Source organism: Nerophis lumbriciformis, linkage group LG07 (assembly GCF_033978685.3).
Source record: "Nerophis lumbriciformis linkage group LG07, RoL_Nlum_v2.1, whole genome shotgun sequence".
In the NCBI taxonomy this organism is placed as follows: Eukaryota; Metazoa; Chordata; class Actinopteri; order Syngnathiformes; family Syngnathidae; genus Nerophis; species Nerophis lumbriciformis.
In genome coordinates, this window is record NC_084554.2 from 11,507,500 (window position 1) to 11,520,771 (window position 13,272).

At 41.0% G+C, this 13,272-nt stretch overlaps 1 protein-coding gene across 2 annotated transcripts in view; it reads right to left on the bottom strand.

Moving 5' to 3' along the window:
- The window catches only part of dlgap1b (discs, large (Drosophila) homolog-associated protein 1b), a 327,908-nt gene that overhangs the window by 145,837 nt on the left and 168,799 nt on the right, over positions 1 to 13,272 (bottom strand). The gene's annotated exons all lie outside the window — the stretch shown is intronic.

Below are 13,272 nucleotides of genomic sequence, written 5' to 3' on the forward strand. Positions count from 1 at the left end.
CAGTTCTGTTCTGTTGGTTTTCACTACTGCAGCGATCGAAGCGCTCGACAAGCCTCCGTCCAGAACACTCGGAGCAAGGGCTCATTGAAGTTTCTTGTTCCGTGAGTCAATCAAATAACGCGACAGATGTGGATGAATGTAAGGACGACAGAAAACATACAGTACAGGCCAAAAGTATCCTATTTGCCAAGATATTTACAAACCCCGTTTCCATATGAGTTGGGAAATTGTGTTAGATGTAAATATAAAAGGAATACAATGATTTGCAAATCATTTTCAACCCATATTCAATTGAATGCACTACAAAGACAACATATTTGATGTTCAAACTGATAAACATTTTTTTTGTGTGCAAATAATCATTAACCTTAGAATTTGATGCCAGCAACACGTGACAAAGAAATTGGGAAAGGTGGCAATAAATACTGATAAAGTTGAGGAATGCTCATCAAACACTTATTTGGAACATCCCACAGGTAAACAGGCAAATTGGGAACAGATGGGTGCCATGATTGGATATAAAAGTAGATTGCATGAAATGCTCAGTCATTCCCAAACAAGGATGGGGCGAGGGTCACCACTTTGTCAACAAATGCGTGAGCAAATTGTTGAACAGTTTAAGAAAAACCTTTCTCAACCAGCTATTGCAAGGAATTTAGGGATTTCACCATCTACGGTCCGTAATATCATCAAAGGGTTCAGAGAAGCTGGAGAAATCACTGCACGTTAGCAGCTAAGCCCGTGACCTTCGATCCCTCAGGTTGTACTGCATCAACAAGCGACATCAGTGTGTAAAGGATATCACCACATGGGCTCAGGAACACTTCAGAAACCCACTGTCAGTAACTACAGTTGGTCGCTACATCTGTAAATGCAAGTTAAAACTCTCCTATGCAAGGCGAAAACCGTTTATCAACAACACCCAGAAACGCCGTTGGCTTCGCTGGGCCTGAGCTCATCTAAGATGGACTGATACAAAGTAGAAAAGTGTTCAGTGGTCTGACGAGTCCACATTTGAAATTGTTTTTGGAAACTTTGGACGTCGTGTCCTCCGGACCAAAGAGGAAAAGAACCATCCGGTTTGTTGTAGGCGCAAAGTTGAAAAGCCAGCATCTGTGATGGTATGGGGGTGTATTAGTGCCCAAGACATGGGTAACTTACACATCTGTGAAGGCGCCATTAATGCTGAAAAGTACATATAGGTTTTGAAGCTATGTTGCCATCCAAGCAACGTTACCATGGACGCCCCTGCTTATTTCAGCAAGACAATGCCAAGTCACGTGTTACATCAACGTGGCTTCATAGTAAAAGAGTGTGGGTACTAGACTGGCCTGCCTGTAGTCCAGACCTGTCTCCCATTGAAAATGTGTGGCGCATTATGAAGCCTAAAATACCACAACGGAGACCACCGGACTGTTGAACAACTTAAGCTGTACATCAAGCAAGAATGGGAAAGAATTCCACCTGAAAAGCTTAAAAAATGTGTCTCCTCAGTTCCCAATCGTTTACTGAGTGTTGTTAAAAGGAAAGGCCATGTAACACAGTGGTGAACATGCCCTTTCCCAACTACTTTGGCACGTGTTGCAGCCATGAAATTCTAAGTTAATTATTATTTGCAAAAAAAAAAATAAAGTTTATGAGTTTGAACATCAAATATGTTGTCTTTGTAGTGCATTCAACTGAATATGGGTTGAAAAGGATTTGCAAATCATTGTATTCCGTTTATATTTACATCTAACACAATTTCCCAACTCATATGGAAACGGGGTTTGTATATAGCTCTTAATCACAAGTGTCTCAAAGGGCTGCACAAGCCAAAAAGACATCCTCGGCTGAGATCCCACGTCAGGGCAAGAAAAAAACTCGACCCAATGGGAACAACGAAAAACCTTGAAGGGGACCGCAGCGCAGAGACGTCCCCAACTGACACAGAGGAGTGGTCCACCCCGGGTCCTGACTTTGAACAGCTAGCGCAAATTTGTGGTCACCTAATAACCTCTCCACGCAGCAGAGGGGGGCAGGGCATAAAAGAGACGGCAGATCAACTGGTCTAAAAGGGGAGTCTATTTAAGTGCTAGAGCAGACCTGGGCATTCGCCTTTGTGCGTCTCTGTCCGGCCCGCGTGAGGCCAATCATCCATCCATCCATCCATTTTCTACCGCTTATTCCCTTTGGGGTCGCGGGGGGCGCTGGAGCCTATCTCAGCTACAATCGGGCGGAAGGCGGGGTACACCCTGGACAAGTCGCCACCTCATCGCAGGGCCAACACAGATAGACAGACAACATACACACTCACATCCACACACTAGGGCCAATTTAGTGTTGCCAATCAACTTATCCCCAGGTGCATGTCTTTGGAGGTGGGAGGAAGCCGGAGTACCCGGAGGGAACCCACGCAGTCACGGGGAGAACATGCAAACTCCACACAGAAAGATCCCGAGCCCGGGATTGAACCCAAGACTACTCAGGACCTTCGTATTGTGAGGCAGATGCACTAACCCCTCTTCCACCGTGAAGCCCCTGAGGCCAATCATAAATTACAAAATGAATTTAAAAAAGTATCTATGTCGAGTGTGCAATACAACAGGGCTGCTTTTGTTTTGAAAAGCGTTATTTGTATTACTTCCGTGTGGACGTATGCTCGTGTGCGATTGTGAGTGAATGTGAACAGCGGCAATCACAAATTACAAAATAAATTTTAAAAACATCTATGTCATGCGTGCAATACAACTGTGCTGCTTTTATTTTGAAAAGTGTTATTTATAGGCGTGTGTCCGTGTTTAACCTGTGAGTGACGGTGCACAGCGACAAGTGATGCCCGGTTACCCCCGAGACGCTAAAAAGAGAAAATTTGATGACGAATGCCGTGTTTTCAACAAGACATGGACAGCCAAGTATTTCTTTACAGAAATTAAAGGTAAAGCCGTGTGCTTAATTTGTGGTACACAGGTTGCTGTGTTTAAAGAACATAATTTGAATCACCACTACACGACGAGGCACGAGGAAAAATACCGGAATCTGTCTGATGAAGCAAGGGAGGCTGATGCGTTGATGGTAAAACTGCAAACCCAACAGGGACTTTTTGCCAAATTTCACACCCCCAGATATGCAGCCGTCAGGACAAGTTTCGTCATTTCCCACAAAATCGCCAGAAAAAGTAAGGCGTTTTCTGACGGAGAGTTTATTAAGGAGTGCTTATTGGACTCTGTTGCGCTGATATGCCCAGAGAAGAGGGGCGCATTTGAGAACGTGTCACTCTCCTGACGCACTGTAACGAGGCGGGTTGAGACCATCGCTGGAAACTTGGAGCTTCAGCTGAAGAACAGAACGGCCGACTTTGACTGTTTTTCGCTGGCTTTGGATGAGAGCTGCGGTGTACGCATACTTGCCAACCCTCCCGGATTTTTCGGGAGACTCCCGAAATTCAGCGCCTCTCCCGAAAACCTCCCGGGACAAATTTTCTCACGAAAATCTCCCGAAATTCAGGCGGAGCTGGAGGCCACGCCCCCTCCAGCTCCACGCGGACCTGAGTGACGTGTCGACAGCCTGTTTTCACATCCGCTTTCCCACAATATAAACAGCGTGCCTGCCCAATTACGTTATAACTGTAGAATGATCGAGGGCGAGTTCTTGGTTTCTTATGTGGGTTTATTGTTAGGCAGTTTCATTAACGTCCTCCCAGCGCGGCAACAACACACAACAACAGCAGTCACGTTTTCGTCTACCGTAAAGCAGTTCGTCTGCCGTAAACAGCAATGTTGTGACACTCTTAAACAGGACAATACTGCCATCTACTGTACATGCATATGTAACAATAACATCTAGGGTTATTTGGGGGTGCAGTGCACAACTGCGCACACAACAAGGAGACGAAGCAGAATGCATCATCAGAGAGGGTGTTCAGCATGGTTAGAAAAATAGTGACAGAGAATAGAACAAGGATGGACAATTCAACCCTTAACTCAATAATGAGTAGATGAGTGTTATGTGTGTGTATATGTGTAAATAAATGAACACTGAAATTCAAGTATTTCTCTTATTTATTTATATATATATATATATATATATATAAATAAATAAATAAATAAATATATATATATATAGCTAGAATTCACTGAAAGTCAAGTATTTCTTATATATATATATATATATATATATATATGAAATACTTGACTTGGTGAATTCTAGCTGTAAATAAACTCCTCCTCTCTTAACCACGCCCCCGACTCAACCGCGCCCCCCCCGAAATCGAAGGTCTCAAGGTTGGCATGTATGGATGTACGCAACACCGCCAGCTGCTCATCTTCTTACGTGGGATAACTGCAGACTTTCAAATCACAGAGTAGCTGGCAGCCATGCAGTCAATTAAAGAGACAACCACAGGTAATGACTTGTTCACATAGGTAAATGCGCGTTTGGACATGTTAGGACTGAAATGCGACAAGCTGGCAGGTGTGACAGCAGATGGTTGTCCAAATCTGACGGGGAAAAATGTTGGACTTTTAAAGAGGATGCAGGATAAAGTGACAGAAATGGACATTTTTGCATTGTATTATACATCAGGAAGTGTTGTATAAGACAGTGTTAAAAATAAAACCATCAAAAGCAATCTGCTTTTGTATAAAGTTAAGTTAGGTTGAATGAAATTATTATTATTATTATTTATCTTACGGTATATGAAAAATAATTTGAGCACAATTTAATTTAAATATTGTCGGTGTGGCCCTCCAGCAGTGCTCAGATTGCTCATGCGGCCCCCGGTCAAAATTAATTGAGTATACAAATGGGTTTTAAGATGGGACCTAAATACTTCTACTGAAGTAGCATCTCTAACTGGAGGGTATTCCAGAGTACTGGAGCCCGAATAGAAAACGCTCTATAGCCCGCAGACTTTTTTTGGGCCCTGGGAATCACTATTAAACCGGAGTTCTTAGAACGCAGATTTCTGACCGGGATTGTGTCTCAAAGCCATTTTTACACCAACTGTCTGTAAATTGTTTATTTACAGCATCTATTTTTCTTTTATTGATGTTATAGTTGCTCTTATTCTAATACGTTTTTCTTTCTTTTTTTTTATGTGTCTGTGTCACTGTTTTTATGTTAAGGGACCCCAGATGGACATTAGCATAACATTAATGTGCGGTAAATATTGCTTTCAAATAAACGTAGATACACACATAAAGTATATGAGTATCAATGCTTGCCAGGCAACCAGGCTGACCTTGAATCATCCAACATATCAGCATAAAGCTGTCAAGAAACATTAGCTAAATAAGGTCATGCTTGGTAATCATATTAACTAACAGCATTATCATGTAACTTTCCTTTAACATTCATCTAAGCCAGACCTGGGTAAATCTGGCTCGTCGGACATTCCCAAATATATTTTTTTGATCTTTATGATGGAAACTGTTTTCAAATGACCGTAAGTCTTGAACTATACAACATATTTCAATGGTTGGAATCTGCGCTTTTGCATGATATACTAGTTACTATGGTCATCTAATTAGTTACTATGGTCATCTAATTAGTTACTATGGTAATCTAAGTCACAGCAGCTCAGACGAGGCACCAAGCAGTGTGGGTGGGAAGCCTTTCCACAGAGTGTTTCCAGAACGAGCCTGAAAATGCGGGTGTCAGGGACAGACGCGGAAGGATATTTTTTACAACAAAGTTCTAAAGCTTAGTGATATATCAGATATATCAGATTTTAGGTGTTTTTTTTTTTTACCCTTCGTGTTCATATTTGGCGGTTTGTTGCATTTTTGTTGCGTTTCGCTTGATTGTAAAACATGTGGATGGATTTCCACCATCACTGATGGTGGAAACTTTACACTAGACTTCAGGCAACGTGGATCCTGTGCCTCTCCTGTCTTCCTCCAGACTCTGGGACCTCGATTTCCAAAGGAAATGCAAAATTTGCATGGTTGGGTGATGGTTTTGGGTGCCATGTCATCTGCTGGTGTCGGTCCACTCTGTTTCCTGAGATCCAGGGTCAACGCAGCCGTCTACCAGCAAGTTTTAGAGCACTTCATGCTTCCTGCTGCTGACCTGCTCTATGGAGATGGAGATTTCAAGTTCCAACAGGACTTGGCGCCTGCACACAGCGCAAAATCTACCCGTGCCTGGTTTACGGACCATGGTATTTCTGTTCTAAATTGGCCCGCCAACTCCCCTGACCTTAGCCCCATAGAAAATCTGTGGGGTATTGTGAAAAGGAAGATGCAGAATGCCAGACCCAAAAACGCAGAAGAGTTGAAGGCCACTATCAGAGCAACCTGGGCTCTCATAACACCTGAGCAGTGCCAGAAACTCATCGACTCCATGCCACGCCGCATTAACGCAGTAATTGAGGCAAAAGGAGCTCCATCCAAGTATTGAGTATTGTACATGCTCATATTTTTCATTTTCATACTTTTCAGTTGGCCAACATTTCTAAAAATCCCTTTTTTGTATTAGCCTTAAGTAATATTCTAATTTTGTGACACACGGAATTTTGGATTTTCATTTGTTGCCACTTCAAATCATCAAAATTAAATGAAATAAACATTTGAATGCATCAGCCTGTGTGCAATGAATAAATATAATGTACAAGTTACACCTTTTGAATGCAATTACTGAAATAAATCAAGTTTTTCAAAATATTCTAATTTACTGGCTTTTACCTGTATATATATATATATATATATATATATATATATATATATATATATATATAGTAATTGTAGATGCGGACAGACTTTCTTGTCCGGACACATTTTTCCCCATTGATTTCCACATTTTTTTTCCCTCGCGCACTAATTGACTGAGAGAGCACGCACTTGACGTCACGTTGTCGATGGGAAAATGCATTTTTAGACAATATGATTTGCCTGAGTGGCTAGGAGACCCCAAGAGTAACAAGCAGTAGAAAATGGATTGATGAATGGGCGAGAAAGGACGGATTAAAAAATAATAAATACATTTTTTTTTTTTTTACTTGGGACTTCCCGCGGGCCAGATTTTGGACGCTGGCGGGCCATATCCGGCCCGCGGGCCGTAGTTTGGGGACCACCGATCTAATCAAAACTTATGTTTGTTTCCTGTGAAGACCGGGCAGGAACAACATGTAACAATATCTCAACTCTTTATTGGGTGGCCATGGTTGTGTTCTCACCATGCGGATGGACAGGAAGCAGCATGCAAGTAAGAATCATTTAATACTCAGAAGCGAGGCAAAAATAAAAAAATTTAAAAAAATGGTACCTCTGAGAAGTGCACGTGACGCTTAAGGCAAAAAAAAAGTGAAGCTATTACCATAGCCTGGTTTTAGCAAAGCAGTAGCATAACGCTTCCATCAAACAGAGGTTGTAGCAGTAAACTGTGAAGGAAACATAAAAAAATCCCCAAGGACCAGCAGGGTGAGATGGAAATACAAAGGGGAGTGATTACCAACACAAATTACCGCTTTATGGCTGAGCATTTCATGGAAGCTGTTTTTATACCCAATCATGGCACCCACCTGTTCCCCATTAGCCTGTTCACCTGTGGGATGTTCCAAATAAGTGTTTGATGAGCATTCCTCAACTTTCTCAGTCTTTTTTGCCACTTGTGCCAGCTTTTTTAAAACATGTTGCCGGCATCAAACTCCAAATGAGCTAATATTTGCAAAAAATAACAGCGTTTTCCAGTTCGGAACGTTAAATATCTTGTCTTTGCAGTCTATTCAATTGAATATAAGTTGAAAAGGATTTGCAATTCTGGGTGTTGTTGATAAATGGCTTTCACTTTGCATAGTAGAGTTTTAGCTTGCACTTACAGATGTAGCGATGAACGGCAATTTCTGACAATGGTTTTCTGAAGTGTGATATCCTGATATCCTTTACACACTGATGTCGCTTTTTTATGCAGTACTGCCTGAGGTTTCCAAGGTCACGGGCATGCAATATTACGTGCAGTGATTTTTCCAGATTCTCTGAACATTTTGATGATATTACAGACCTTAGATGGTGAAATCCCTCAATTCCTTGCAATAGCTTGTTGAGAAATGTTATTCTTAAAATGTTCGACAATTTGCTCACGCATTTGTTCACAAAGTGGTGACCCTCGCCCCATCCTTGTTTGTGAATGACTGAGCATTTCATGGAAGCTGCTTTTATACCCAATCATGGCACCCACCTGTTCCCCATTAGCCTGTTTACCTGTAGGATGTTCCAAATAAGTGTTTGATGAGCATTCCTCAACTTTCTCAGTCTTTTTTGCCACTTGTGCCAGCTTTTTTTAAAACATGTTGCCGGCATCAAAATCCAAATGAGCTAATATTTCCAAAAAATAACAACGTTTTCCAGTTCGAACATTAAGTATCTTGTCTTTGCAGTCTATTCAATTGAATATAAGTTGAAAAATATTTGCAATTCATTGCCGGCTGCGTTTCTGGGTGTTGTTGAAAAATGGCTTTCACTTTGCATAGTAGAGTGTTTTTCAGTTACTGACAGCGGTTTTCTGAAGTGTGATATCCTGATATCCTTTACACACTGATGTCGCTTTTTTATGCAGTACTGCCTGAGGTTTCCAAGGTCACGGGCATGCAATATTACGTGCAGTGATTTTTCCAGATTCTCTGAATCTTTTGATGATATTACGGACCTTAAATGGTGAAATCCCTCAATTCCTTGCAATAGCTGGTTGAGAAATGTTGTTCTTAAACTGTTAGACAATTTGCTCACGCATTTGTTGACAAAGTGGTGACCCTCGCCCCATCCTTGTTTGTGAATGACTGAGCATTTCATGGAAGCTGCTTTTATACCCAATCATGGCACCCACCTTTTCCCAATTAGCCTGTTCACCTGTGGGACGTTCCAAATAAGTGTTTGATGAGCATTCCTCAACTTTCCCAGTCTTTTTTGCCACTTGTGCCAGCTTTTTTTAAACATGTTGCAGGCATCAAATTGCAAATGATTTGCAAAAAATAACGTTTACCAGGTCGAACGTTAAGCATCTTGTCTTTGCAGTCTATTCAATTGAATATAAGTTGAAAAGGATTTGCAAATCATTGTATTCTGTTTTTATTTACCATTTACACAACGTGACAACTTCACTTATTTTTGGGGTTTGTAGTTATGATGATTTGACAATGAGCTAATATTTGCAAAAAATAACAAAGTTTTCCTGCTCGAACGTTAAGTAACTTGTCTTTGCAGTCTATTCAATTGAATATAGGTTGAAAAGGATTTGCAAATTATATGGCCGCGGGAAGTCCCAAGTTAAAAAATTTTTTTGTTTTAATTATTATTTTTTTAATCTGTCCTTTCTTGCACATTCATCAATTCATTTTTTGTGCTTTTGCTATCATTTGGGGTCTTTTCTATGGTGTTTTTTTTCTTCCCTATTCCATTTTTTTTTTTTTTTAAATCCAGTGCTTTTACAGGCTAAGGTTACAAGTAGGGATAAATGCGTTAAAATGTAATATCGGAAATTATCGGTATCGTTTTTTAAATTTTTTTATCAAAGCAAATAAAAAACACAAGATACACTTACAATTAGTGCACCAACCCAAAAAACCTCCCTCCCCCATTCACACTCATTCACACAAATGGGTTGTTTCTTTCTGTTATTAATATTCTGGTTCCGACATTATATATCAATATATATCAATACAGTCTGCAAGGGATACAGTCCGTAAGCACACATGATTGTGTGTGCTCCTGGTCCACTAATAGTACTAACCTTTAACAGTTCATTTTACTCATTTTCATTAATTACTAGTTTCTATGTAACTGTTTTTATATTGTTTTACTTTCTTTTTTATTCAAGAAAATGTTTTTAATTTATTCATCTTATTTTATTAATTTCTTTTTAAATTAGGCATAATAATGTGTTAATTCCACGACTGCATATATCGGTTGATATCGGTATCGGTAATTAAAGGGAAACATTATCACCAGACCTATGTAAGCGTCAATATATACCTTGATGTTGCAGAAAAAAGACCATATATTTTTTTAACTGATTTCCGAACTCTAAATGGGTGAATTTTGGTGAATTAAACGTCTTTCTATTATTCGCTCTCGGACGTGACGTCACATCGGGAAGCAATCCGCCATTTTCTCAAACACATTACAAACACCGAGTCAATTCAGCTCTGTTATTTTCCGTTTTTTCGACTGTTTTCCGTACCTTGGAGACATCATGCCTCGTCGGTGTGTTGTCGGAGGGTGTAACAACACGAACAGGGACGGATTCAAGTTGCACCAGTGGCCCAAAGATGCCAAAGTGGCAAGAAATTGGACGTTTGTTCCGCACACTTTACCAACGAAAGCTATGCTACGACAGAGATGGCAAGAATGTGTGGATATCCTGCGACACTCAAAGCAGATGCATTTCCAACGATAAAGTCAAAGAAATCTGCCGCCAGACCCCCATTGAATCTGCCGGAGTGTGTGAGCAATTCAGGGACAAAGGACCTCGGTAGCACGGCAAGCAATGGCGGCAGTTTGTTCCCGCAGACGAGCGAGCTAAACCCCCTGGATGTCTTGGCTCACACCGTCCCTTATGCCACCGAAGATGATCAAGAGAAGAATATCGACCCTAGCTTCCCTGGCCTGCTGACATCAACTCCAAAACTGGACGGATCAGCTTTCAGGAAAAGAGCGCGAATGAGGGTATGTCTACAGAATATATTAATTGATGAAAATTGGGCTGTCTGCACTCTCAAAGTGCATGTTGTTGCCAAATGTATTTCATATGCTGTAAACCTAGTTCATAGTTGTTAGTTTCCTTTAATGCCAAACAAACACATACCAATCGTTAGTTAGAAGGCGATCGCCAAATTCGTCCTCGCTTTCTCCCGTGTCGCTGGCTGTCGTGTCGTTTTCGTCGGTTTCGCTTGCATATGGTTCAAACCGATATGGCTCAATAGCTTCAGTTTCTTCTTCAATTTCGTTTTCGCTACCTGCCTCCACACTACAACCATCCGTTTCTGTTGAATCGCTTAAGCCGCTGAAATCCGAGTCTGAATCCGAGCTAATGTCGCTATAGCTTGCTGCTCTATGCGCCATGTTTGTTTGTATTGGCATCACTATGTGACGTCACAGGAAAATGGACGGGTGTTTATAACGATGGTTAAAATCAGGCACTTTGAAGCTTTTTTTAGGGATATTGCGTGATGGGTAAAATTTTGAAAAATGTTTCGAAAAATATAATAAGCCAGTGGGAACTGATTTTTAATGGTTTTAACCCTTCTGAAATTGTGATAATGTTCCCCTTTAAAGAGTTGGACAATATCGGAAATCGGCAAAAAGCCATTATCGGACATCCCTAGTTACAAGACCACTCAAAACATTGATCATCAATTCATAAAATCAGAAGGTGATTTAATGTTATTGGGGGGGGGGGCCTCAAAACATTGATACCTTTTATGCAACTTATTTTAAAAAGCTGCCACAAATTCAGACATTGTATGCAATCACAAAAAAAAACCTTGCAAACTCCAGGAGGGACTGCTTAATGGCTCTTTTGGTTTGAGAGAAATGTTGCCGCTACACCGACACCCCTTCCCCTGATGTACTCTTCCCACCCCCCTGCTCTTAAGACGTTCCCTCGCACCCTTTTTTTAGCTCCTGTTCTGTTTTGCAACTTCTACTTCCTTTTATCGTACTCTGCGGCCTGGATTTGCTCTTTTTCTTTTAGAGGGTTCACCCCTTTGCACAGGCTGCTTCTCTCACAGAGAGCTCACTAAGACTTTCATCTTCGGCAGCACAGATGTGAGATAAGATGTCTTCATCTTGCTGCATGTACGACCGTTTTGATGTGAGAGGGAGATGCTGCAGACTTTGATAAACACAGGGGGGGAAACATTGTCTTGGTTAGGACCGCGACCTGTTTGACGGGAGAGAAACCACATCTTTGTTGAAGCGTTAGTTTGAAAATAATGTCATATTTTGTCATAAAGACATCGGCATTGCTGGGAAAAAAAACAAACAGGTTATGGTGAACACAAGCTGTCAAGCGTCGGAGTGTTTGCGGTGCATAACTGGTGTGAAACATGATGCAAACATCCGCATGCCAACATGGGATTCAATTAAAGTAGCAGGAGAGTGGAAAAACAGGCTTTATATACTTTTTCGGACTATAAGTCGCAGTTTTTTTCACTCAGGAGCGACTTATGTGTGAAATTATTAACACATTACCGTAAAATATCAAATAATATTATTTAGCTCATTCACGTAAGAGACTAGACGTGTAAGATTTCATGGGATTTAGCGATTAGGAGTGACAGATTGTTTGGTAAACGTATAACCCCGTTTCCATATGAGTTGGGAAATTGTGTTAGATGTAAATATAAACGGAATACAATGATTTGCAAATCATTTTCAACCCATATTCAGTTGAATATGCTACAAAGACAACATATTTGATGTTCAAACTGATAAACATTTTTATTTTTTTTGCAAATAATCATTAACTTTAGAATTTGATGCCAGCAACACGTGACAAAGAAGTTGGGAAAGGTGGCAATAAATACTGATAAAGTTGAGGAATGCTCATCAAACACTTATTTGGAACATCCCACAGGTGTGCAGGCTAATTGGGAACAGGTGGGTGCCATGATTGGGTATAAAAACAGCTTCCCAAAAAATGCTCAGTCTTTCACAAGAAAGGATGGGGCGAGGTACACCCCTTTGTCCACAACTGCTTGAGCAAATAGTCAAACAGTTTAAGAACAACGTTTCTCAAAGTGCAATTGCAAGAAATTTAGGGATTTCAACATCTACGGTCCATAATATCATCAAAAGGTTCAGAGAATCTGGAGAAATCACTCCACGTAAGCGGCATGGCCGGAAACCAACATTGAATGACCGTGACCTTCGATCCCTCAGACGGCACTGTATCAAAAACCGACATCAATCTCTAAAGGATATCACCACAGGGGCTCAGGAACACTTCAGAAAACCACTGTCACTAAATACAGTTGGTCGCTACATCTGTAAGTGCAAGTTAAAGCTCTACTATGCAAAGCGAAAGCCATTTATCAACAACATCCAGAAACGCCGCCGGCTTCTCTGGGCCCGAGATCATCTAAGTTGGACTCATGCAAAGTGGAAAAGTGTTCTGTGGTCTGACGAGTCCACATTTCAAATTGTTTTTGGAAATATTCGACATCGTGTCATCCGGACCAAAGGGGAAGCGAACCATCCAGACTGTTATCGACGCAAAGTTCAAAACCCAGCATCTGTGATGATATGGGGGTGCATTAGTGCCCAAGGCATGGGTAACTTACACATCTGTGAAGGC